General features: G+C 37.5%; 1 protein-coding gene and 1 long non-coding RNA gene across 2 annotated transcripts in view; one reads left to right on the top strand and one right to left on the bottom strand.

The window, feature by feature from the left end:
• Positions 1–27,735, top strand: part of CDH4 (cadherin 4) — a 1,168,514-nt gene that overhangs the window by 789,066 nt on the left and 351,713 nt on the right. The gene's annotated exons all lie outside the window — the stretch shown is intronic.
• LOC140519886 (uncharacterized) lies at positions 98–27,227 on the bottom strand. Its single transcript, XR_011972315.1, has 3 exons — positions 27,139–27,227; positions 22,234–22,329; positions 98–366 (listed from the first exon to the last, which is right to left on the bottom strand). It is a non-coding gene; the product is annotated as an uncharacterized lncRNA (long non-coding RNA).

Below are 27,735 nucleotides of genomic sequence, written 5' to 3'. Positions count from 1 at the left end.
AATCTATACTGGGCCAGCAGTGTGTGGGGTCACCTGGGGTGGTGTGTTCTTTTATCCATTATGTCCCTCGTCAGAGAAGTCCCCTACCTACCGTGATACTGGGAGGTGGGGAGCCGGGAGAGGATAGCTGTTTTCTACTTTTGAAGTCCCAATTTAAAACTGATTTATTTATTTTGCAAGCGAGAGGTTCACAGCCTGAGGGAGTTATCTTCCTTTGTTGAGCTCTCTGGATGCATGGCTGCATAAATCCAGGAATGGGGACTGCTCCTGAATGGTAACAATGATGGTAGCAAATGTACTGTAAGGGCAAGCATCATTTTCTTCTTTAAAAAAAAAAAAAGAAAGGGGTCCACATGACAGCCAACACTGGATAAAACAAAATGCAAGAAATAAAGAAGTCAGAGTTTGGCTTCAAGACCACATCCTAGGGGGTCTCAACCCAAAAAGGTGATTGACGTGACTACAAGAACACCTCTGGAGAGTCCATAACATTTTTCTGCAGAGCTGAAACGAGATCATTAAAAGATCATTCCCTGTGTTGAGCATGGTGTAGTTCATAGAACATGTTGTACTAGCTGAACTGAGGCCACCACACAAACTTCTGGTAAAGCCCCTGATTCCATGTCTGGCAAAGACTTCAAAGGTCACATCTTCAGCTGGGTCACAGACAAGAAGCTAATTGTTCAGAGATGCCTCTTGGTCTGGCACCTCCCACTGCAGAGGAGCCCTGCTCCTCTTCTTTCCTGCTCATTCCCATTAGAAATCTCCCCACCCCACCCCAACTCCCTTTCCTCTCCAATCAATACTCTAATTATCTCTGATGGTTTAGCTTTCACCTTGCAAAACAGCACAGTGTGTTGTAGTGACAAGAACATGTGACTTAGAGTCAAGAACCAGAATTCTAGGTCCAGCTCTGTCCCTTATGTATGTCTGACCTTAGACAAATCATTCCTCGCTCTGTCCCTCAGCTTCCTCATTTGTAAACTAAAGAGATTGGATTAAATTAAATGTCCTTTTGACAAAATCTTATGAGTTTGGAATATTTCATATATAGTATAATTTTTTATGTGTTGATCTGTTTTGCTGATTTTTTTTCATTCTTTTTTCTTTTTTTAAGTTATTTATTATGAAGGATGACTCTGGGAGGAAAAAGGATATAAAGAGGAGGAGGCGGGGGAGGAAGAGTAGGAGGAGGAGGAGAAAATTTAGGTTATGAAAAGGTAAAAGATGTCAGTAAAATTTATTTTGAACAAGAAAGTAAAGGACTGTGAGGGAAAAACTATAGTAGGAGTTCAGTTTCATGTATAATTCTTTTTCTTTATATATTTAATTTTGTGTTTGTTGATTATTAAATTCATAATAAAAAAGAAATCAAATACTAGACCAAAACAAAACAGTTGTTCTAGGTGACCTTCAAGATCCCTTCTAGGTCTAAAGTTCTCCACTTCTGGTAGTCAGTCCAGGATGGGCATTTACAATCCATGACACAACATTGTAGTACTTTTATTTGTCCCTGTCTACTGATCCCAGAGCTTTGGAATAAGGAAGATTCAAGCTCTGTAACTGTAGGCAAATCATATAACTTGTCAGATGTCCTTAGACAACAATCTGTAAGTTATAGCTTTACCTAAACTTTTAAATGTCTCATTTTGTACTTGGTTGGTTGTTGTTCTTCATTCTCGAAGTGGGTCAAAATGACACCACTATTGCTAGAGTCAAGTTTTAATGTGTGTGACTGTGACTGATCAGACCCATACAAGTTCAAAATGCTCTGCCACAGGTCAGGCACAAATAATCCGTGTGAACATTTGGGGTGGGATACTCTAAATTTGCATATCTTGCATTTCCTTTAAGCTGTTTCAATTCTGCTTTGCTCATTAAGCACAGCACCTTCTCTGATGTGGACGTGCCATGCTGAGCAGTCCTGTGCCAGTTATATATAACTTTTTGATAATTTACTGATCCACATTAGAAATTCCCTGATCCAGGGAAATCACAGGGGCAGACCAAAAAATGTTTAATAATCCAACTGGGTATTCCAAGTGAGAGCAGCTCGGTGGCACCACGCCTGGCAAGTGCCAGGCCTAAAGTCAGGAAGATTCAGATTCCTGAGTTCAAATCTGGCCTCAGACACTTCCTAGCTCTGTGACCCTGGACAAGTCACTTAACCCTCTCTGTAGTAGTTCTTCATCTGTAAAATGAGAAAGAAATGGCAAACAACTCCAAAAACCCCAAATGGGGTCATGAAGAGTTAGACATGACTGAAAGGACTGAACAACAACATTCCAAGTGAGGATGCTGTTTTGAAATCACTGACGAAAGGATAACAATAACCAACATTGATATTCCTATAACACTGTAAGATTTATAGAAACTGTCTTCAGGAGAAGGAAATTCCTTGGCTGGCAACACAACTGGCCCTGGGGGGACAACACCAAGACCTTGTAGATGGTGCTAATTCTTTGTATTCTTTGTATTCTATGCATGTAAGACAAGCTTCCTCTTCTACTCACTAGTTAGCAGCTTTTGGCCTTGGTGCCATGGATTCAGGGTTTTAATTCTGGAGCCTGCCTATCATGCAGTGTTTTCCTCTTGGAAACCCCAAGGACTTGGAACATTAGACTTTGTTAGAAAATTCACAGCCTCATAGAAAGAGCCAACTCTGCTTCTGATGTGCTCCAAATAATGCTTCCAAAACCCAGATTCCATTTGTTCCACAGCATTATTAATTAACTGCTTGCAGCTGAACTGGAGCAGCCTACTCAACAGCTATCCATCCTACTCCCTATACATCTTCATTATAGGATCCTTAAAGAAATGACTCTTTAACGTTCACCCCCTGTCTTGTAGGCCCTGGTTTTCTTTTGACATTATGTTATCATGAGTTTCTTTACTTGGATACAGATCTCAGCTCTCATTCTATAGCAGAGAAACCTCATATTCCCCCGAGGTTGTAGTCTGGGCCCCAGCCAGTGAGTCATTAATCAGTAGGGCAACATTGGGCCTGGGATGCCTACTCAACCTTTATTTGTCATGGACAAGAGAGATCTGCCTTTCCTCTTGGAGTCTTGCTCATTTGGATACATTACATTGCTTAAAAGGAAAAGTCTAGAAAGTGAGTGCAGAGCTAGGCTTCATGCATTCAGTGAAACTGGGATATTTACTGCTGCCTGAATGTGAGAAGGAAGGGGAGAGACAGGCAGTGAAGGCTAACTTCTCAAGAGCATTCCTGGGTAAATAGGGAATATGGATGACAGCTGGGAAATGTATCATGCTCTCATTTTCATTACTGTACTGGAAAGGATGACTGGTTCAAATCTTGTCTCCAACAAATACTACCTATATAGTCTTGGGCAAATCACTTAGCTTTTCTCTACTTCAGTTTCCTTAACTGTGAAATGAGATGGTTAGATTAAGTGACTTCTGAAGTCCCTGCAGTACTGTCTGGGATGTTAACCATCTCCGTTCTGGGAACTGCCCTGTGGATAGTTAAATCTTGTTTTACAGTATCTTCTATAAACATAGTTCTAATTACTAATTCTGTGATCTCATAGGTGTGAATACTCTTTCCACTGAAACAGACTGTAATTCCTTTAAACCATAGCGCAGCATTCCAGGAGTTGCCATAGTTGAAAGAATGATTACCTAGAGGCAAATATGGTGGTGAGGAACTTCTGGGGGAGGCATCAGGGCCAGGGAGATAGGGCACCGGACATGAACCCAGGAAGATTTGTCTTGAAATTATGCCGCAGATACTTCCTAGCTGTGTGACTTTGAAAAAGTCACTTAACTTCTCAATGCCTTGGCTTCCTCATTTATAAAACAAGGATGCTATCTGGGATGGGTATCTACTTCCTTCCACCTTCAAAACTATGATCTTATTCTTCATTTTTAATTTTGCTGACCTATAATAATGATGATGATGATGATGATGGCTTGCATTTATGTAGATCTTTAAAGTTTCCAAAGCATTGTACAAATATTTTCTCATTTGATACAACAGCTCTGGGAGGTAGGTGCTATTATACTCATTTCACAGATGAGGAAACAGTCAGACAGAGGTTCAGGGACTTACCCAGGGACACAGGGCTGGTAAGTATCTGAGATAAGTTTCTCAGTTCTTTCCTGACTCCAGGTCCTATTCCCTATCTGTAGCTCTGCCTGGCAATCAACCAAACAAACATTTATTAAGTACTATGTACTAGTATGCTAAGAATTGGACATACAAAGAAGGCAAAATCACAAGAACAGTCCAACCTCTCAACAAGCTTACATTCTACTGAGAGAGATAACATGTAAATAAATAGATATATGCAAAATACATAGAGAGTAAAAGGAAACTAACCCTAAATGGGGAGGCCATTTAATGCCTGGGGTCCTGGCAAAGCCTCCTATAGAAGGTGTTATTTGACTTAAGATTTGAAAGAAATCAAGAAGGGGAAGGAAGAAGACAGAGTATTTCAGGCAGGAAGGATAACCAATGCCAAGGCATAGAAGCGGGAGATGGATGGTCTTGTATAGAGTAGGAAGTGGGTCACTATTGTTGAAATAGAGCACAGAGAATGAGATGTCTGGGAAGGCTATGAAGAGCCATATATGTTGAACAGAGGACTTTATATTGGATCTTGGAGGTAATGAGAATCCATTAGAATTTTTTGAACCAGGGGAAAGACATGGTTAGACCCACACTAAAATTTCTTTGGGAAAGGGAGGTGGGATGGTGTTGGTATGTGTGCATTGGGAAATTGCATGACAGAGATAATAATAAAGTTATTAATTATTATAAATTACAGATAGCTAAGTGGTTCAGTCAATAGCACCCTGGACTTGGATTCAGAGAGACCTATGTTCAAATCCTGCCTCAGATTTGTGACTAGCTATGTGAACCTGGGCAATTTCACTTAACTTCTCTATGCCTTAATTAACTTATCTATAAATCTATAAATAGCACCTGCCTTGTAGGGTTGTTTTGATGATCAAATGAATTAACATTTGTAAAGTACATTGTAAACCTGAAAGCACTATATCACTGCTGGCTATTATTATGTTTTAAGAAAATAACTTCACTAGGCTGGCCTGTTACAGGATTTACCAGAGCTTAATCTCTAGCACAGCTTTTGGAACCCCAGGTTCTCTTCCATTATGAAAGACTAGGGCTTTAGCACAGATCATCATCATGACAATAATTATACTTTTATTGTTAATAATTGCTATCATTAATCTATTTCTTAAATTATGTATGTACTTAAATGCTGAGCACAAATGGTCTGGATATGTCTGTGGATATGCCCATACTTTTCCCTGGGCAAGATCATTAGGGCCTGGAAGAAATAACTTTATACCCAAGAAGAGAATCCTGGGAAATGCATGTATGTCCATGATGCAATAGGTTAGGAATAAGATTCCTTTCTACGGTATAGGAATAGGATTCGTTCTCTACGATACTGCTTTGAAGGGAAACACAATGCAGAGAAGAGGGAAGTAAAAAGAACTCTTCCTTGCTAAAGGAGGGGACAAGGAATCTGTATTTTTTCTCTACATCTGAGCTAGTCAGCCACAACAGCTTCAGGACAGATACAAACAATGCAGTGGTGGCAGCAACTCAAAAGTTGAGGAATGAAATTTATCAAGAAACATTGCATGTCAGAAACAATGGAAAGAGAGGAGTTCATAAAACCATATAGTGCCAAGAATTTGCTGTTGAAAGGATGGGGTGGGTGTGGGGGTGGTGATTGCGTGGGGGGAGGCATGTAAGAAACCTGTAACCTTCCTTACTGTGGTTTGATAGTTTCGCTATTGTGGTCTAGCACAAATTTGCTGTAATCTTCCTACTTGGCACCTTTAATGAATAATAGATTTTGTTTCCCCTGTCCCCATCTTTTGCATAATATCCACAGATCATTTAATGTTTACTGTTTCCCTTCATAATTCACTTGGATGTCAGCTTTTCACATTTCACATTATATAAACAAGAAAAAAGGTTGCATTTAATACATTATAGTACAGCACAGTATGGTATATTTCCTTTAGTTTAGTAGATGGAAAGTTTATAGAGATTTCCTCTTTGCTTCTCTTCATTTCCTCCATTACATTAGCTCACTGTCTCCCTCTCCCTTTTCCCCTCCACATTCTTTCTAATCCCCCAACTAATTCATTAATTAGCTGGTATTCTTGTTTATTTAATGAACTGTGTGACAATCTCAGCTGGTGCCCATGTGTGTACGATATGTTGTGAGGTCCTCTTATTGCTCCCCAGAACACATTTCCAGCTTGTTATGGGATATTGTTTAGCAGACAAATAGCAACATTTTTGTGGTAGTAAAAATATTGGCAAGTGGATATTCATTGAGAGGGAGTGGCTAACCAAATTGTAGCATAGGAATACAATAGGATGGTATTATATGGTCAGAAATAATGAATATGAGGAATTCAGAGAAGCATGTGAAGATGTATATGAACTGATACAGAGGAAGTAAGATAGGAGGTAGAATTTATACTGATGTCAATAATATACATAAAAGGAAGCAACAGAAAAAAAGCTATACTCAGATTAACTGCACTGGCTAATTGTCACAGATAATAGATGATGGTACATCTTCTCTATAGAGAACTGGGGGGCAGGGTAGGGGGACTATTAAAACAGAAGTTGAATATGCTGTCTGTTACATGTGGTCTTCTTTTGTTAGGCAATTAGCTTCTCAGTATAGTGTTTTTAAATGCATAAAATAAAATAAACCACACAGGATCATAAGGAAACCAATTATATTGAAATGCAGTTACCAAATATTATTTTAAAAAGCAAGATCACAGACACCAGGTTAAGAACCCCTGAATACCAATTTCCAGGGCAACTATACTTGGAATTTATATTTAGCTTCTATTAACAAATAAAACCTTTTACTATTTACACACACAAAGCTTTAAATTGATCACAAGTAAAGGTAGATTTAGCTGGGGTATTATAAATACAAAATCTTCAGTTTTTAACTAATTATACAACTACATTAACCCATCTCAGAGGTTTTTTTTTTTCTTTTAGTCTGTGAGAGGAACACAAGGTTGAGATATTTTGTGGTCAGATTGACCTATAAACAAGTCAAGAAATGTAAACCCAAGGCTGGATAATTCAAGGGGATCCAAAGGAACATACACCTACTTTTTGACTAAAATCAGAGCAACCTAGGAGGAATCTTAAGATAAAGTTTTCCTGGCTGGATGATCACTTGTTGGGAAATTTCCAAGAGGTAATTATTGTTTGGGTACAGTTGGGATCAGATTACTTTTAAAGTTTCTTTAAACTCCGAGATCCTGTGATCTGTGAGCAGATTATTGAACTATTAACATAAAAAGCCTTTGGGAGAAAAAAAGAGAGAAAAAACCCTTAACATAAAAAAAAAAAATTGAGTTTTAACTTATAAACTCACATTGGCCATGAGTTAGTACATTTTTGAAGAAAGAAAATATTGTCAAGTCATATAAAAAATAAGGAAACTGAATCAAAGATAGTTCAGGGCTCATTATTCCTTGTCTCAGAGAAATAGCTCGAAGGTAGGAGAGAGAATTTTATTACAAATGGATAAATTGTTGTTTCAAGGATAGAATCTTCTTCCAGGAAGTTGTCAAACTTGTCAATTATACTTGCCAACAAAGAAGCCTAGTTTATGTGTCCTACAAATGGATTTGTTTTTTCACAAGTAATAAGATAGAAAACAGAAAAGAAGTTGAAGTAACTTATTTTAAAAAGTGAAAACAATAGTTTGTAGGGTTCAGTTGGCCTCTGGGGTAGTTTGAGTGTTCTCCATGATAAGAAACAAAGACAGTAAGAGTCCCCTAGAGGGTCTCTGATATTGCAAAAGTCAATTATTCAGTTAACTAGCATTTATTAAGTACTTACCATGTACTAGGCATAGTGCCAAGCTTTGAGGATACAAAAAATGCAAAAAAAACAACAATAACCATTCTCTGATCTCGAGAAGCTTACCATCTAATGAGGGAGACAACATGGACAAACAAGGTATTTGTAGCATAAATTAGTGAAAATATTGGAGGAAAGAAATGATATTAAGATGAATCAGGAAAGACTTCTTGCAGAAGGTGGAACTTCAACTGAGGCCTGAAGGAAGCCAGGGACGTTTGGAGGGTGAGAAGAGGATGGAGAGTATTCCAGGCAGTGAGAACAGCCAGTGAAAATGCTTAGTCAAAAGATGGAGTGTTGTATGAGAGGAACCAGTGTCACTAGATTGCAGAGTAATAGAGGGCAGTGCATCCCAAAGCTGGAAAGGTAGGAAGGGGCCAGATTATGAAGGACTTTAAAAGTAAAAAGCAAAAAAATATATATTTTAACCTGGAGGTAATAGAGAGGCTCTGGAGTTTATTCAGCAGGAGGGTGACATAGTTAGAAAGATCAGTTTGGTAGCTGAGTGGAGGACGGATTGGAGCGGGGATAGACTTTATGCAAGGAAACTGACCAAAAGGCTATTGTCATAGAGCAGACATGAGGTGATGAAGGCTTGTTTCAGAGTGGTGGTTGTAGCAGAGGAAAGAAAGGGATGTACAGAAGAGATGCTATGAAGGTAGAAATGATAAGACTTGATAACTGATTGGATTTAGAACGGAGTGATACTAGAGAGGGAGGAGTTAAGGATGACACCTAGATTATGAGTCTGGGTGACCAGGAGGAGGATGACACATTCCACAGTAATAGGGAATTTAGGAAGAGGAGAGGGTTTGGGGAGGGGAAATAAATTTCAATTTTACACATATCTTAAATCTATGGGACATCCAGTTTGAGATGTCTCTTAGCATGCTAAAGAAGTGGGTTTAGAATTAGAGGGCTCTGACTCATACTATCTGTATGAATTTGGTCAAGTCACTTTACTTCTCTGTGCCTCAGTTTCCTCAACTGTAAAATAAAACTGAACTTGATATCAATGGTTCTTCTTTCTAAACCTTTGATCCTTTTATTATAATTTATTTATACTTAAATAACAATATTTAAACCAATACTTATATAATACATATGTTTGCTATGAGGTAGATACTAACTCCCGTTTTTTATTACTTCTCCCACAACACAAGGCAGATACTAACTAGCAGTTTTAGATTACTTTAAAGTTTACAAAGTGTTTTACCTGCACTGTTTTGCTTGAGCCTAACAACAATCCTGTGAGACAAGTACCATTGGTGTTAATATTCCCATTTTACATCTGAGGAAACTGAGACTTAGAAAAATTATTTGACTTGCCCAGGATCACACAAATATTAAATGTCAGAGGCAGGATTTGAATTCAGGTCTTCCTGAGTTCAAGGCCAACTCTCTATCTACTATACCATACCATTCCTGTTGGTAGTACAAATACTGTTTACCCCTACCTTGGAGATGATGAAAGTAAGATTCAGCTTAAATGATTGAACAAAAATAAATAAATACATTGGTAACCACTTACTATGGGGAAAGCACTGTGCTGACTAGTGAGAATGCAGATGGGAAAATTTAAGAAGGACTAGCATGTCAGGTGGGAGGGCTTGCTAAGTCCTTCTCAGGGCTGCTCATCGACTTTTGGTGTCTGCCTGGCACTCAACTCTCACCTGTGCCTTCAAGAAGTTGTGGTATTCACAATGGTCACAAACTGGTAAACCATTTCAGCCAGATGGATTAAACCATGTTGAGGGTAACCAATGGGCTTCAAACCAATCATTGAGTTGTGGGGAGGGGTATCTACCCCAAACATGTGAAGACTTCCCCAGGTGGAATGGGTAGATGAGAACAACAGTCATAAAGGTGGCCGAAGCAGGCACTATGCAGTGCAGGACTTCAGTGACTTGGGAAGAGAGAGTAAGGCTGATGACTTTGTGCAACTATATGCCTCACTTAAATCCAATCCATGCATGAGTCAAATCATCACTCCATGATGTCATTGGTCCTTTTCAAAAATGAAGGACAAAGAACAACAAAAAGGGGGCACAATGGATGGAGTGTTGGACTGGGAAGCAGGAAGACCTAATTTGAATCGTGTTTCAGACATTTGTTAGCTATGTGGTTCTGTGAGCCTCAATGTCCTAAACTGTAAAGTGGGTATAATAATTCACAGAGGTGTTGTGAGGAGTAAGTGAAATAATATATGTAAAACCCATTGAAATCTTAAAGCACTAGAGAGATGCTATCATCCTCTTCATCATTATTTTTCTTAAAAGGAGATAACATATTTAGGAGGTTTTAGCTGCAAGTCAAATGGAAAGATCCAGTAGGACTGTGGGTATGGCAGCAAAGCAGATGGTAACTGCATCTTCTTTACGTCATTTCCATGAATAAAATCTTATTTGTTTCTGCTCTTGAACCTTTCAACAATGCTAAAGATAGCTTTCTTTTTCAGGTCTCCAGTAACTAACTTCAGGAAATTTTCATCCCTTTTAGAATTATTGCCAATCATTTCTATTCCCTATGTGTAGTACTCAAGTTCCTCAGACAAGATGCTCAAACTCTGAGCATCCTTTTTCTTGCATGTAAAATGGGAATAAATAATCCTAGTTATGATCTCAACTTCATGGAATTCTTATATGGAAAGTGGTTTTTAAAGTAACAAAAAAGTGAATTGTTATTATTCTATGAATCTAAGTTGCTGTGAATTCTTTCCAGTCCCCCTCCATAGTCTTTATAAAGTGTGGAAAATAAGAGGCTAACAAAGGTCTACAAGAAGGGAAATATTTCTTTCTAGTCTACGTACACCCAACCAAGAAAGCATATTGCCAATTGGATAGAATTAAAGACAGTAATATCTAATAATTCTGGAAAGGTAGGCTGGAGCCAGATTCTGAAGAGCTATCAGTACAAAATAAAAGGGGAATGTATAGTTGATCCTAGAGGTATTGGAAACAAATGGAGCTTCCTGAACAAAAAAGTGGCGTGGTCAGTGCTTTGGGAAAATAACTTCAGTAATTAGTTAAAGGATGAATCAGAGAAGGAAGAAAACTTGGACAATTGTGAGACAAGTATAATAGTCTGGATGAGAGACAACGAGGGCCTGAACTAGGGTGATGGCTGTGGAAGTGGATAGAATGAGACAGAGGTGAAGGATGAAGTGGAGGGAGAATCAGCAACAGTTGCCAACTGACAACGTTCAATTAAGGAAAGTGTAGAGTCATGAATGACTGTGAACCAAGATGCCAGAAATAGAGAAATTAGGAATAATCATAGATTATGGGGGAAATATAATCTCTTTTAGAGAACTTTACCTTTATGACATTCAATCCAAGATGCCCAATAAACAGAAGTCAATGTTGCAATGGAGTTCAAGAAAAAAGACTCAGACTGGATATGAATCCCAGAATAATCAAAATGGGTATCATAATAAGGTTAAAAATAACAATTTTTCTCATTTCTACAACTTATTGAGATATATAGATTATTTTCTTCACAACAATCCTTAGAGATAAATGCTACAAAGAATCATTAGAGAATGATCTCTTTATTTTTGCCTTTCTTGGTATTCTCAATGCTTAACACAATGCTTGAAACATAGTAGATGTATAAAAAATGCTAGTTAACTGATTATCACCATATTACAGATGAAGAAACTAAGGCTCCAAGTCATTACTTGACTTGTATTTGGTCATACAGCTACTAAAAGAGCCCATTTTTTAAATTGAATTATTTTATTTGTTTTCAGTGTTCGAAAAGCACTTCCACATATCTTAGATTTTTTTCCCTTCCCTTCCCCTTGATCCCCTCTCCCTCCCTATTCTCTCCCTGACACAGCATACAATCTTAGATGGGTTCTACACATATATTCCCATGAAATTCATGTTGCATAGAAGAATTAAAATGAATTAGAGAAATCATAAAACAAAACAAAACATAATATAAAAGAAAATGGTCTGCTTCAATCTACAATCCAATTCCATAGTTGTTTCTCTGGATGTGAAAGACATTTTGCCTCAAGAGTCCAATGGAACTTTTTTAAGTCCTTGCATTGCAATGAAGTACCAAGTCTACCAGAAAAATTCCTTGTACATTGTGGATGTTGCTGTGTACAAAGTTCTCCTGGTTCTGTTCCTTTCACTCAGCATCAGCTCATATAACTCTTTCCAGGCCTCTCTGAAGTCTTCCTGTTCATCATTTTTCATAGCACAATAGTATTCCATTATATTCAGATACCACAACTTGTTTAGACATTCCCCAATTGATGGGCATCCCTTTGATTTCCAGATTTTGGCCACTACAAAGAGAGCTGCTATAAACATTTTTGTACATGTGGGAACCTTTCCCATTTCTATGGTCTCTTTGGGATAAAATCCCAGAAGCAATATTGCTGGGTCAAAGTGTATGCACATTTTTGTAGCCCTTTGGGCATAGTTCCAAATTGCTCTCCAGAATGGTTGGATCAGCTCACAGCTCCACCAACGATGAATTAATGTTCCAACTCTCCCACATCTTCTCCAACATTTATCATCTTCCTGTTTTGTCATGTTAGTCAATCTGCTAGGTGTGATGTGGTACCTCAAAGTTGTTTTGATTTGTATCTCTCTAATCAATAGTGATTTAGAGCACTTTTTCATATGATTATAGGTAGCTTTAATTTCTTCCTCTGAAAACTCCCTGTTCATATCCTTTGACTATTTATCAATTGGGGAATGACTTACATTCTGGTACATTTGACTCAGTTCTCTATATACTTTAGAAATGAGACCTTTGTCACAGGCGCTAATTGCAAAAATTCCCAGTTTTCTGCTTCCCTTCTAATCTTGGTTGCATTCGGTTTGTTTGTGCAAAAATTTTTCAATTGAATGTAATAAAAATATCCATTTTGCACTTCATAACATTCTCTATCTCTTGTTTGGTCATAAATTTTTCCATTCTCCATAAATCTGACAAATACACTATTCCTTGCTCCCCTAATTTGTTTATAGTGTCAATCTTTATGCCTAGATCATGTATCCATTTGGACTTTATTCTTGTGTGCTATGTCAGGCATTGGTCCATGCCCACTTTCCATCACACTGTTATCTAGTTTTCTCAGCCATTTTTGTCAAATGGTGAGTTCTTATCCCAGAAGCTGGGATCCTGGGGTTTATCAAACAGTAGATTGCTATATACATCGACTACTGTGTCTTGTGTATCTAACCTATTCCACTGGTCTACTCCTCTGTTTCTTAGCCAGTACCAAGTGGTTTTGATGATTGCTACTTTATAATACAATTTGAGGTGTGGTAGGGCTAGGCCACCTTCCCTAGCATTTCTTTTTATTAGTTTCCTTGATATTCTGGACCTTTTGTTATTTCAGATGAATTTTGATATTATTTTTTCTAGCTCTAGAAAATAATTATCTGGTAGGTTGATTGGTATGGCATGAAAAAGTAAATTAATTTAGGCAGAATTGTCATTTTTATTATATTAGCTCAGGCTACCCATAAGCAACTGATGTTTGTCCATTTACTTAGATATGACTTTATTTGGCTGAAAAGTGTTTTGTAATTATTCATATAGTCCCTGGGTTTGTTTTGTCAGGTAGACTGCCAGATATTTTATAGTGTATACCATAGGTTTAAATGAGATTTCTCTTTCTATCTCTTGCTGTTGGGCTTTGTTAGTAATATATAGAAATGCAGATGATTTATCTAGGTTTATTTTGTGACCTGCAACTTTGCCAAAGTTGTTTATGATTTCAAGTAGTTTTTTACCTGATTCTCTGGGATTCTCTCAGTATATCATCATATCATCTGCAAAGAGTGATAACTTAGTTTCTTCTTTGCCTATTCTAATTCCTTCGATTTCTTTTTCTTCTCTTATTGCCACAGCTAGAATCTCTAATATTATATTGAATAACAATGGTGATAATTGACATCCTTGTTTCATCCCTGATCTTAATCAGAAATGCATCTAGCTTATCCCCATTGCATATACTGCTTGCTGATGGTTTTAGGTAGATGCTGCTTATTATTTTATGGAAAGTTCCATTTACTCCTATACTTTCCAGTGTTTTCAATAGGAATGGGGGTTGTATTTTGTCAAAAGCTTTTTCTGCATTCATTGAGATAATCATGTGGTTTATGTTAGTTTTATTGTTGATATGATCAATAATGCTAATAGTTTTTCTAACATTGAACCAGTCCTGAATTCCTATTATAAATCCTACCTGATCATAATGTATTATTCTCATGATAAGTTGCTGTATTTTTTTTGCTAATATCTTATTTAAAATTTTTGTATCTATATTCATTAGAGAAATTGGTCTATAATTTTCTTTCTCTTTTTTGGCTCTTCCTGATTTAGGTATCAGAACCATAAAAAGAATTTGGGAGGACTCCTTCTTTCCCAGTTTTCCCAAATAGCCTGCATAGTGTTGGAATTAACTGTTCTTTAAATATTTGATAAAATTCACTTGTAAATCCATCTGGTCCTGGAGATTTTTTCCTAGGGAGTTCATTGATGGCTTGTTCAATTTCTTTTTCTAAGATGGGATTATTTAAGTATTCAACTTCCTCTTCTGTTAATCTGGGTAATTTATATTTTTTAAAATACTCATGCATCTCATTTAGATTGTCAAATTTCTGGGCATAAAGTTGGGCAAAGTAATTTCTAGTTATTGTTTTAATTTCCTCCTCATTGGAGGTTAGTTCACCCTTTTCATTTTTGATATTGATAATCTGGTTTTCTTCTTTCTTTTTTTAAATCAAATTGACCAAAGGTTTATCAATTTTATTGTTTTTTCATAAAACCAACTCTGGTTTTTATCTATCAATTCAATAGCTTTCTTAATTTCAATTTTATTAATCTCTCCTTTGGTTTTCATTATTTCTAATTTGGTACTTACTTGGGGATTTTCAATTTGTTCTTTTTTCTAGCTTTTTCAGCTTAATGCTCAATTCACTGATCTCCTCTCTCCGTTTTATTCATGTAGGCATGCAAAGATATAAAACTTTCCCTAAGAACTTCTTTTTGCAGTATCCCATAAGATTTGGTAGGTTGTCTCATTATTGTCTTTCTCTTGAATGAAGATGTTGATTGTTTCTGTAATTTGTTGTTTAACCCACTCATTCTTTAGGATTAGATTGTTTAGTTTCCAATTGGTCTTTGCTTTATATTTCCATGGCCTTTGATTACATATAATTTTTATTGCGTTATGATCTGAGAAGGATTCATTAACTATCTCTGCCTTTCTGCACTGGATTGTGAGGTTTTTATGGCCTAGTACATGGTCAGTTTTTGTTTCTGTGCCATGTACCACTAAGAAAAAGGTACATTTCTTTCTATTTCCCATTCAGTTTTCTCCAGAGATCTATCATATCTACCTTATCCAGAGTTTTACTCACCTCTTTAACTTCTTTCTTGCTTATTTTGAGGTTAGATTTATCAAGTTCAGAGAGGGGGAGGTGGCGATCTTCCACTATGTCTGTTGCTTCCTGTAACTCCTTTAACTTCTATAAGAATTTGGATGCTATACCACTTGGAGCATATATGTTTAGTAATGATTCATTGCTTATGGTGTCTTTTAGTGGGATATAGTTTCTTTCCTTATTTCTTTTGATTAGATCTATTTGTGCTTTTGCTTTGTCTGAGATTAGGATTCCTACCCCTGCTTCTTTTACATCAGTTGAAGCACAGTATATTTTGCTCTAACTTTTTACATTTACCCTGTGTGTATGCCCCCATTTCAAATGTGTTTCTTTTTTTTTCTTTTTTTTAAATTAAATTTATTTATTTAATTTTTAACATTCATTTTCACAAAATTTTGGGTTACAAATTTTCTCCCCTTTTATCCCCTTCCCCTGCCAAACACCAAGCATTCTAATTACCCCTATGACCAATCTGCTCTCTCTTCTATCATCCCTCTCTGCCCTTGTCTCCGTCTTCTCTTTTGTCCTGTAGGGCCAGATAGCTTTCTATACCCCTTTACCTGTATTTCTTATTTCCTAGTGGCAAGAACATTACTCGACAGTTGATCCTAACACTTTGAGTTCCAACTTCTTTACCTCCCTCTCTCTCCACCCCTTCCCTTTGGAAGGCAAGCAATTCAATATAGGCCAAATCTGTGTAGTTTTGCAAATGACTTCCATAATAGTTGTGTTGTATAGGACTAACTATATTTCCCTCCATCCTATCCTGTCCCCCATTACTTCTATTCTCTTTTGATCCTATCCCTCCCCATGAGTGTCGACCTCGAATTGCCTCTCCTCCCCTTGCCCTCCCTTCTATCATCCCCCCCACCCTGCTTGTCCCCTTATCCCCCACTTTCCTGTATTGTGAGATAGGTTTTCCTACCAAAATGAGTGTGCATTTTATTCTTTCCTTTAGTGGAATGTGATGAGAGTAGACTTCATGTTTTTCTCTCACCTCCCTTCATTATCCCTCCACTAATGAGTCTTTTGCTTGCCTCTTTTATGAGAGATAATTTGCTCCATTCAATTTCTCCCTTTCTCCTCCCAATATATTTCTCTCTCACTGCTTGATTTCATTTTTTTTTAAGATATGATCCCATCCTCTTCAATTCACTCTGTGCACTCTGTCTCTATGAATGTGTGCGTGTGTGCATGTGTGTGTGTGTACTCCCACCCAGTACCCAGATACTGAAATGTTTCAAGAGTTACAAATATTGTCTTTCCATGTAGGAATGTAAACAGTTCAGCTTTAGTAAGTCCCTTATGACTTCTCTTTGCTGTTCACCTTTTCATGGTTCTCTTCATTCTTGTGTTTGAAAGTCAAATTTTCTTTTCAGCTCTGGTATTTTCATCAAGAATACTGGAAAATCCTCTATTTCATTGAAAGACCAATTTTTCCCCTGAAGTATTATACTCAGTTTTGCTGGGTAGGTTATTCTTGGTTTTAGTCCTAGTTCCTTTGACTTCTGGAATATCCTATTCCATGCCCTTCGATCCCTTAATGTAGAGGCTGCTAGATCTTGTGTTATCCTGATTGTATTTCCACAATACTTGAATTGTTTCTTTCTAGCTGCTTGCAATATTTTCTCCTTGACCTGGGAACTCTGGAATTTGGCCACAATGTTCCTAGGAGTTTCTCTTTTTGGATCTCTTTCATGCGGTGTTCTGTGGATTCCTTGAATATTTATTTTGCCCTCTGGTTCTAGAATCTCAGGTCAGTTTTCCTTGATAATTTCATGAAAGATGATGTCTAGGCTCTTCTTTTGATCATGGCTTTCAGGTAGTCCCATAATTTTTAAATTGTCTCTCCTGGATCTATTTTCCAGGTCTGTTGTTTTTCCAATGAGATATTTCACATTATCTTCCATTTTTCCATTCTTCTGTCTTTGTTCTGTGATTTCTTGGTTTTGAAAAAAGTCATTAGCTTCCATCTGTGCCATTCTAATTTTGAAAGAACTGTTTTCTTCAGTGAGCTTTTGAATCTCCTTTTCCATTTGGCTAATTCTGCTTTGGACAGCATTCTTCTCCTCATTGGCTTTTTGAACCTCTTTTGCCAATTGAGTTAGGCTAGTTTTCAAGGTGTTAATTTCTTCAACATTTTTTTGGGTCTCCTTTAGCAGGGAGCTGATCTGCTTTTCATGCTTTTCTTTCATCTCTCTCATTTCTCTTCCCAGTTTTTCCTCCACCTCTCTAACTTGATTTTCAAAATTCTTTTTGAGCTCTTCCATGGCCTGAGCCCATTGGGTGGGCTGGGACACAGAAGCCTTGATTTCTGTGTCTTTGCCTGATGGTAAGCATTGTTCTTTCTCATCAGAAAGGAAGGGAGGAAATGCCTGTTCTCCAAGAAAGTAGCCTTCTATAGTCTTATTTCTTTTCCCTTTTCTGGGCATTTTCCCAGCCAGTGACTTGACCTCTGAATATTCTCCTCACACCCACCTCGCCTCCTGGTCCTCCCAGCCAGCGTTTGGGGTCTGAGATTCAAATGCTGCTTCCAGCCTTAGGGCTTTTGGCGGGGGCAGGGCTGCTATTCAGTATGAGATTATGTTCAGGTGCTCAGGTCAGGGCAGGGCCGCCTCTCAGGCTCAGTTTCCTCAGGGGGTTTATGCACAGACCTTCCACAATGGATTCAGGCTCCCACCTGCTTGGGGAGCCCCTGTCTGCAGCCATCTCTCAGCTTCTACCTCCCGGGGGGGCCTGAATTATGGGGGCACTCCACTCCCCTCTCGACCCGCCAAAGAGACTCTCTCACCGACCCCCGTCACCTGTGGGTGGAGGGACTTGTGTGGCCGCTGGAGATCCCGCTCGGATCTGTTTCTCTTAGTGCCATGGCCGCAGCAGATCTGGGCTGGGCTCTGCGTCTGCAGCGCGACGGACCTTTTGTGAGAGGTTTGCAGGTCCCTCTGTGGGTGGAGGGACCCGCGTGGCCACTGGAGATCCCGTCCCTGAAGCCCGCTCGGATCTTTTCCTCATGGTGTCACGGCTGCTGCAGGGCTGCCCTCTGTTCCCAGTCCCAGTGCCCAGTCCACAGCGCGAAGGACCCCCCGCAAGAGGTTTGCAGGTCGCTCCGGAACAGAAATCTCCCTCGCTCCAATATTCCGTGTCCTCTGGGTGCAGAATTCGCCGTGAGTTACTTCCCTGTAGCCGTTCTATGGGTTGTGGGTTCGGAGCTATGTGTATGTGCGTCTTTCTACTCCCCAAATGTGTTTCTCGTAAACAATGTATTGTTGGATTATGGTTTTTAATTCATTCTGCTATCTGTCTCCATGTTGTGGAAGAGTTCATCCCATTCACATTCACAGTTATGATAAATATCTCTGTCTTTCCCTCCATCCCCTTTCCCTCATTTATGCTTTAAGTTCTCCTTTCTCCCTTCCCCTCCACAACAGAGTTTTAATTTTTGACCATTGCCTCCCTCAGTCTTCCTTCCCTTCTTTCCCTCCCTTCCCCCTTCATTTTAATCCCCTTTTCCCTTCCCTCTCTTTTAGGCTCCCCTCCCTTTTCTTTCCCCCTTACCCTCCTACTACCTAAAGAACTAGTTAAATTTATATACTTAATTAAGTTTGTTGTTCCCTCCTTGAACCAAGTCAGAAGAGAGTAACTCTCATACAATGCCCACCTCCTTCCCCTCTTTCCCTCTACTGTAATATATTTTTGTGCCTCTTCCTGTGGTGTAATTTTATCTTTTTCTGACTCCTCCTTTTCACATCTCACATTACAATCCCTTTGCACCCTTAAATCACATTTGTTTTCATCACAACATTTAATTTATACCCACTCCCTCTATCTATGTATATCCCTTTTATGTTTCATAATAAACATACAATTCTCAAGATTAACAAGTATCATCTTCCCTTATAGGGATGTAAACAGTTTGCCCATATTGAATAACAAAATTTTTCCCCTATTTACCTTTTTATGCCTCTCTTGAGACCTGCATTTGAAGATCAAATATTCTATTGAGCTCTGGCCTTTTCATCAGAAAGATGGAAATCCCTTATTTCATTGAATGTCCATCTCCTTGCCTGAAATATTATGCCCAACTTTGCTGAGTAATTGATCCTTGGTTGTAGTCCCAGCTCCTTTGCCTTATGGAATATCATATTCCAATCCCTCCAGTCTTTTAATGTAGAAGGTGCAAGGTTCTGTGTGATCCTGACTGTAGCTCCTCAGTGTTTGAATTGTTTCTTTCCACTGCCTGTAGTATTTTCTCCTCCACTTGATAGTTCTGAAATTTGGCAATGATATTCCTTCGTGATTTTAGTTTAGGATCCCTTTCAGTAGGGGAATGGTAGATTCTTTCAATGACTATTTTGCCCTCTGGATCTAGGACTTCTGGGCAATTTTTCCTGATGATTTCTTGGAAGATATTGTCCAGGCTCACTTTTTCATCATGGTTTTCTGGTAGACCAATAATCCTTAGATTTTTCTTTCCTGGATCTATTTTCCAGGTCACTTGTTTTTCCAGTTAGATATTTTACATTTTCTTCTATCATTTCATTCTTTAGATTCTGTTTGACTGATTCTTGATGTGTCATATATTCATTAGCTTCTACTTGCCTGATTCTAATTTTTATCAAATTGTTTTCTTCAGTTAACTTTTGCCTCTCCTTTTCCATCTGTACAATTGTTCCTTTTAAGGAGTTATTTTCTCTAGTTAGGTTTTGTACTTCATTTTCCATTTGTCCAATTTTCCTTTTAAATTCTTCTGTGATTTCTTTTTTCATATTTTTAAAATTGGTTTTTCTTCTATTTCTCTAATTTGGCTTTCAAAATCCTTCCTGAGCTCTTCCAAGAAGGCTCTTTGTGCTTCAGACAAGTTCATATTCCCTTCTGAAGTTTCAGATGGGAGTACAGTCTCAATGATGACCTCTGTGGTATTTTTGTTTTGGTCCTTGTCCCCATAGAAAGATTCTATGGTCTTTTCTTTTCTGCTTTGCTTCTTACTCATGACAATCACTCTTTTCCTGGCTTTTAAAGTAGATCTCTGCATCTGGGGCACAGGGGGCTCTGTCTCACAGTTCTTGCACCTAAAACTTGAGGCTTTGTATGTTGTAGCCTCTGGTTCTTTCAGCTAGAAGCTAAAATGTTGGAACTTATGTGGTGCTGAGCTGGCTCGTGTTGGAAAGCAGAGGCCAGGTGAAGTCTTTTTGAGTTTCCCTGGAATTACCCTGGAACTAACTGCCTTAAGTGTGGGGAAGGGGTGATCTGGCCAGAGGAGGTTTCCTCTGCTGAGCTAGAGCATATGCAAGCTCAGCAGTTGGTGATCCCATCTGCACTACTGTCTTCCCAATTCCCCTGGGGTGCTGAGGTACACCTGGGGTCCTGGTGTTAGCAGTTGCAGGCTTTACCCCCCAAGGGGCTCAGAATCTTCTCTTGCTTTGCTGAGGTAGGACTGTTTGGGACAGCTCTGATCCTGCACTGGTCCCCTTCAACCACAGCAAGAGGGACCCTCCTTAATTTTCCTAGTCTCACAGGTTAAGAGCCTATTTATCCCTTCTGCTGCTCCCACCGTTCCAGGATTTTTCCTGGGGAGATTTTCCCTGGGCTCTTCAAGGTCAACATGGAGAGGACGATAGCAATTACTGATCACTATGCCATCTTGGCTCCCAGAAGTCCCAGGAGTCAACAGAGCCCATTTTCAAAATCAACTGTGCTGACCCAAAGTCCACTTTTCCTTGTACTGTACCATAGGAAGAAAGTAGTATGAAACCATGTTGTTTTTAATCTATTCTGGAATCATATTATCTTTTTTTTCATAGTGACTCAATAATGCTGATTCATTTAACTTCTGTTCAATTCTAAATCCCTAGTTCTTCTCTATTTTAATCACTTAATCAACAAGTACTTATCAAGTGCCTACAATTGGTCAAGCATTGTGCTAGGTGCTGGCAATACAAGTACAAAGAATGAAATGATCCCTAGTCATATGAAGCTGACTTTCTAATGTGCAAGATAACATGTGCATATGTACATATATACAGAAAAAATGAATACAGGTTAGTTAGATACAAGGCAGTTTGGGAGGGAAGATAAGCAGATGGGGCATCAGCAAGGGGGGGGGGTGAGTATCTACAGGAAGGCATCATGTAGAAGGTGATGCTTGAATTGCATCTTGAAGGAAGAAAAGGGTTCTACCAGGCAACCAATACAACAGTCAGCAAGCATTTATTAAGCACTTAATATGTGCCAGGACATGTATAGAAGTGAGAAAGGAGTACAATCCAGATGTGTAAGAAGGCTAGTGCAAATACATGGAAACTGGAGTATATGAGGAATAGAGAGGTCAATTTGCCTGTATAGCACAATACAGGAGAGGGTATAATGAATAATGAGGCAGAAAAGATAGTTTGAAACCAGGTTGTAAAAGATTTTAAAAGCTAAACAGAGGAGTTTATATTTTATTCTGTAAGCACTAGTGAGCCACTAGAGTTTACTGAGCAGAGGAATGACATATTCAGATCTGTACTTAAAAGAAATCATTGTAGCAACTTGGTGTAGATTACAATAGGAGGAGACTTGAGGCAGGAACACCAATTAGGAAGCTATTGTAATGATCCAGCTAAGACCTGATGAATCTCTGAACTAAAATGGTATTGGTCCCAAAGTATATTGTTTTTCTAATATCCGTAGTGAATTTCATACTATATTTTCAGGACCATATTTTCCCCAATGAGCTAAAGTCATTTTGAATTAATTTTACTCTTGACCTTTAGAAGAATAGCAACCCCACCTAACAATGTGAATCTGATGGGTTTTGTTTTGATTCCTTCACCCAGACTATCATTGCAAAGATATTGAATGGAATATGCCACAAAACTAATATATCCAACCTTAGGTATAATGAAAACACAACTTAACTAGATTTCTGGAGACCCGAATTTCAGTCATGATTCTGTCATTTGTTAACTGTCTATGATGTTGGGCAAGTTACTTCCTCTCTTTGGACTTTCTCATCTGTAGAGTAGGAGAAAGAAAAGGATTAGATTTTCTCTGAGTTCCCTTCCAACTTCAACATTCTGTGGTCCTGGCTTCATATGTACCACTAAATTAAATTGGAACTCTATTTAATAAATATTTATTAAGCACACAATTGCTATTTGGCCCTGTTCTAAGTGCTGAGATGATATCAGTCTATTAATAAATTACACTTTTTGATCTGACCCAAAGACAAGAGTATAGGCAAGATCTATGTTGTTTTCTCAATGTGTGGTTCATGCCTCTAAATATTCTTAGAAGAAATATTCTTTAGGAGTAATTAATTGTTTGATGTTACCTTAGAAGAAAGTATCTAGTTGTGCACCCCAAGGATCTGTGTTTGGCCCTATGCTGTTTTGTGCTTTTTATTAATTCCTTGGATAATGCAAAGATGGTATGGTTATTAAATTTGCGAATGATGTAAAAAACTTGAAGGGGTATATTTTACCACTTGATAACAAATTCAGGATTCAAAAAGATTTGGAGTCTAAAACATTGGCTCATTTGAATAAGATGCAGCTTAATAGGATGAAAAGTCCAGCCTTGGTGTCTAATTAAAAAATAATTTCACCAGTGATAAATGAAGGCTTAGCTAGTTCATGTGAAGATTGTGGGCTTTTATTGCACTGTGAGCTCAATACAAATCAACAGTATGATGTGGCATTCAAGAAAAATAATCAAGAAAAACAGCTTCAATAAATGAGGTTGTCATATCTGTATACACTCCCTTGGTCAGATGATATCTGGGACAGCATATTTCCTCATGAAGTAATAGTATTTAGTAATATTACAAATATTAGTTTCTTGGCCCCATTTAGGAAGGACATTGATCAACTGGAGAATGTCTGGAGGAGGACAGACAAGATCGGAAAGAGTTTCAAGTTCATGCCATATGAGGATTGGTTGGAGAACCAAGTTATGTGTAGTCTCAAGAAGAAAGGCCATGAGGTGTCTTCAAGTATTTAAAAGGAGGTAGCATGGAATAGGATATAGATGTGTTGTGTTAAGCTTCAGAGTACAAAAACTAAGAGTGATGTACAGAATCTGCAAAGAGGCAAATACAGGTTTGATATAAGATAAAACTTCCTAACAATTAGAGCTCTCCAAAAGTTGAAAGGGATACCTTGCAGGAAATGGGACACACACACATACACATACACACACACACACACACACACACACACACACACACACACATATACTGGAGTTCTTCAGGCAAAGGCTATATAACAACTTGTGAAGTGTTCTGTAGAAGGAATTCCTATTCAAGAATTAGTTCCCTTTCAGTCCTAGAAATCCTATGGTTTCAATTTTCTGTTCATCTAAAATACTTTGAATCATGGTCATATAGCCAAATGTTTCTTCTTAGAGACTATGCTACACATCTTAAAATACTGCTTTGGAGTTCCATCCCCTAATGTTCCTAGTATACTAGCTTCCATAAGGTACTTCTTCTTCAGTCCTCCTATATTTCCATAGCTGAAGAGTTTGCTGGCTTCCTCTGGTCCCATTTGGAAAGGATAGAAGGAAATTCTCCTTTGCTATCTGCTTTCACCCTAAGGAGAAATTGCAACTCTTGATACTTAAAATGATGGTTCCCTTTGATCTGGGGATAAAACAACAATCGTAAGAGTTATTAAAAAGGGCTTCATGTTCCTTTTTTGCCAACAGCACTTTGAGCTCCAAATCATATAATAGATAATGTATTTTTGATCAGTAATTTATATAATAATATAATTCTGATCATCTATTATCAGAAATAACTTCATCCCTCAGCCTAGATTAGATGAAATAAGAGGTGAAATCATGGCACTACTCAAATAAAAAGTAAGAGAAGTTGAAGAACCAGAGGTCATGAAAAATCTTCACTTAATACAAACTCTAGAAATTATACCTAATAATGAAATATGACAAAAACAATATTGATGTCACAAATGATTTTAAACACACATTGGAATATTTAGACTGGACTTTCCAAAAGCCCTTCTTTAGTTTAATGGCTGGAATCCAACTAGCAGACCTATTATGCCAAAACAGAGTAATTAAAAAACTTTATCATTTACTATAACAATCAAAAACAGATACAACATCCCACAATATTTGATGGAAAGTATAAAAAAAAGATTTTAAGATCTGTGTTCAATATCATATGCAGTGGATTTTGCCACAATAAGAACCATAGGAAGAAAGATAGAATTCTCAAGGAATTTTTGTTGTTCAGTTATTTCTCACATCTGACTCTTTGTAACCCCATCTGGGGTTTTCTTGGCAAAGATACTAAAGTAGTTTGCCATTTCTTTCTCCAGCTCATTTTATAGATGACGAAACTGAGGCAAAATGGGTTAAGTGACTTGCCCAGGTTCACAGTAAAGTGTCTGAGGTCAAATTTGAATTAAGATCTTCTTTACTCCAGGCCTGGTGCTCTATCTATTGCACCACCTAGTGGCTCCTCTCAAGGAATAAAACCTTAATATAGTAGGTATACATAGGCCTCATATATCTGTTATTAAAGAATTGGAACACCAATGACTCCTCTGCATTGGGATGTTTATGTACTTTATACAAAACGTTCCAAGCTGATATCACTAACAACTTCTAGAAACACAAGAAAATTATATAGTGGCTAAGGAGCCAAAAGGGTGTGCCAAAAAGTCCTAGGAGTATAAAAAGCAACCTTTTTTCAATTTATTAATTATTGAACAAACTGCTTGAATCTGCGGCAACAGTTATGCTACCTTTATTTGAACAGTCTTTGACATAGATCCATACTTATCATTTTTCATATACTTTTACATACATGTGTGAACTAGACCAAAATGTGATAAGAATACTATGATATTTGATGTCTATATGGAAAACTATTTTCTACATAAAACACACTGTGAGCATAATAATATCAAGAACAATTAATATAACACATGACCTTTCTCAATGAGAAGGTTTAAGTCAATTATTGTTCTACCTCCTCTTAAACCTATTATTGTTTCTCCTAAATAGAAATGTTTGGCTTCAAAAGCACTGAGGAAACCAAATAAAAACATCTGATTATTGATATATGTTACATATATTATGTCAAACTATATGAATTCACAGAAAAATCATAAAAAACAGCCCTCCATCTTATGAAATCTTTTTCCAATGATATGAAAATGTCATTTGGACTAAGTAAATGTAAAATTCTTTATGCACTTTAATATACAGACTTTGAGCTTCAATCTTCAGATCAAATTGAATCAATGGAGAAAGGTGATACTTACAAATATCTTCATCTCTTGCAGGTATGATACATTAAACATAATTATCACAAGAAGAAACAAGTAGCTGAATATGTTAAAACCGTACTCATTTTTTCAAATCAAAATTCAATGGGAAATTAAAGCAGTTAACACCTATGTAATACCACTGTTGATATATAGTAAAATTGTGAAATGAACAATAACAGATTTATAAAGTGCCTTCACAAAGTTTATATACAACATTAATGAGTCACAATGCCTTTCACTCTGAGGCAGATATAAAAAGATTAATATTTTCTTTTCAAAAAAGATGAAGAAGATTGATAGCCTTTCTCAGAGCATATGATATAAAAGATCAAAAACTTACAAAAACTTTTGGAACAGACACCACTTTATTGAGCAAAATTAAAGGCTAATAATATGTACACGCCATTGGATTTGTTTAATGTTGCCAAAAGTGGTGTACTTCTGGACAGAGCCTATGAAATGGCCAAGATACAAGAACAAAATCCTAAGTCCCTCTACGGTTAAAAGGTACACGAACTCAGCCAACAAAATGTCAATAAAGGTGTGTCAAACAAGTGGCTTAGTCATGTAGATTAGTTTATAGAAATGAAAGTGTTTGTGAATGGGAATTTTGGACGAGGACATCACCACCAAAACTAGAGTGGTGGACCTTATACAACATATCAATGCAGTTTGCAAAAATTTAGCAACCCCCAAATACCTACTAAGACATGCCCTACTAAAATTCTACATCAGAAACACATATCTAATGGGCTAATAGATGACAAATCTCCATATCACAAATACAGGTCTTGAGTTATCCTTGAAACTCAACCAATAAACGGAAGTTAAACTGGAACATTATCTCAGGTCATACTGTCCCCCAAAATGGTCCTTAAAACCAATCTATATCAACTTAAGTATAATTTTTAATAGATGTTGCCATAGCAAATACTCTCCAATCTTCATGGAATGAAAAGCTTTCAAAATACAGATATCTAGAAGTAGAAATAAAAATCATATAGGAACATGATAAGATATATATCATCCATGTCATCCTGTCTGTTAAATTTATTTACACCAAGGATGTATCCATTGATCCTACAAAAGATAAGTTTATATCCCAATTCTCTTATTTAATTATGAAAGGCAATCATTTTATCCACCTGCACAAAAGTTTGCTGAACATTAAACATAAAATAATATTAGTAGGATGGTCAACCATCACAGAATCATTTTGATCTGCACTTCATGAAAAGTACCATGAAAACAATAATACTAAAATAATAACTGACATTTATATAGCACTTTGTGTTTTACAAAATGTTTTATATACATTATCTCATTTGATCCTCACAACAATGCCTTGGGGTAGGTGCTATCATTATCCTCATTTTCTAGGTGAAGAACCTAAGGTCTCAGAAATAAAGGAACTTTCCAGAGTCATACATCTATTAGGTACCTGAGGCAAAATTTGAATCCTTCTAATGTCATTTCTCCTTCCTGATTCCATATAGAATGATAACAGTGAAATCATACTAAATACCTTGAAAGTCATCAAAAGTTCATGGCCATGACCTTAATGTTTCTTATCCTTTATTTCTGGGACCACAGGCACTTGTAAGTAGCCAGAATTTCTGGATTGTTTAGTATCATAGAGTTTAGAACTAGAATGTTGGAAATTGTGTAATCCAACCCTCCCCATTTTATAGTTTAAGGCTGTGATTTCTGAAAAGTAAAGTCACTTGCCTGAGCTCATTTGGGTATCCAGACAGAGAGCCGGGATTCAAACTCCAAATTCAGTGATCTTTCCACTCTGTCATGCTTGAGCTCAAGTTAGTTTGAAGCTATGAACATCTTTCTTGAAAAGAAATCTTCCTAAATAGTCTGTCTAAAAGCTACGTTCCAAGTCAAAAACAAGGCTCAGTTTTTAGAAAGAGTCCAGGTTCCTTTTACAACGGCCATGGTATGGAATCATTCATAGGATATCACACATATGAGAATTGTGTGTTTTCACTTCCTTGACAGTTTTTTATTTTCCAAACTTAAAAGTGATGACAAACACAGCTTTGTTGTGCTGCAGAGCTCACCCCAGATTACCCCAGATTCCACAAAAAGCTTCCTGGAACCAAGGAGAGGAGAA

This window comes from Notamacropus eugenii, chromosome 1 (genome assembly GCF_028372415.1).
Source record: "Notamacropus eugenii isolate mMacEug1 chromosome 1, mMacEug1.pri_v2, whole genome shotgun sequence".
Taxonomy (NCBI): Eukaryota; Metazoa; Chordata; class Mammalia; order Diprotodontia; family Macropodidae; genus Notamacropus; species Notamacropus eugenii.
Note: the sequence above shows the minus strand (reverse complement) of the source record. Positions and strands in the feature narration are given on the sequence as shown.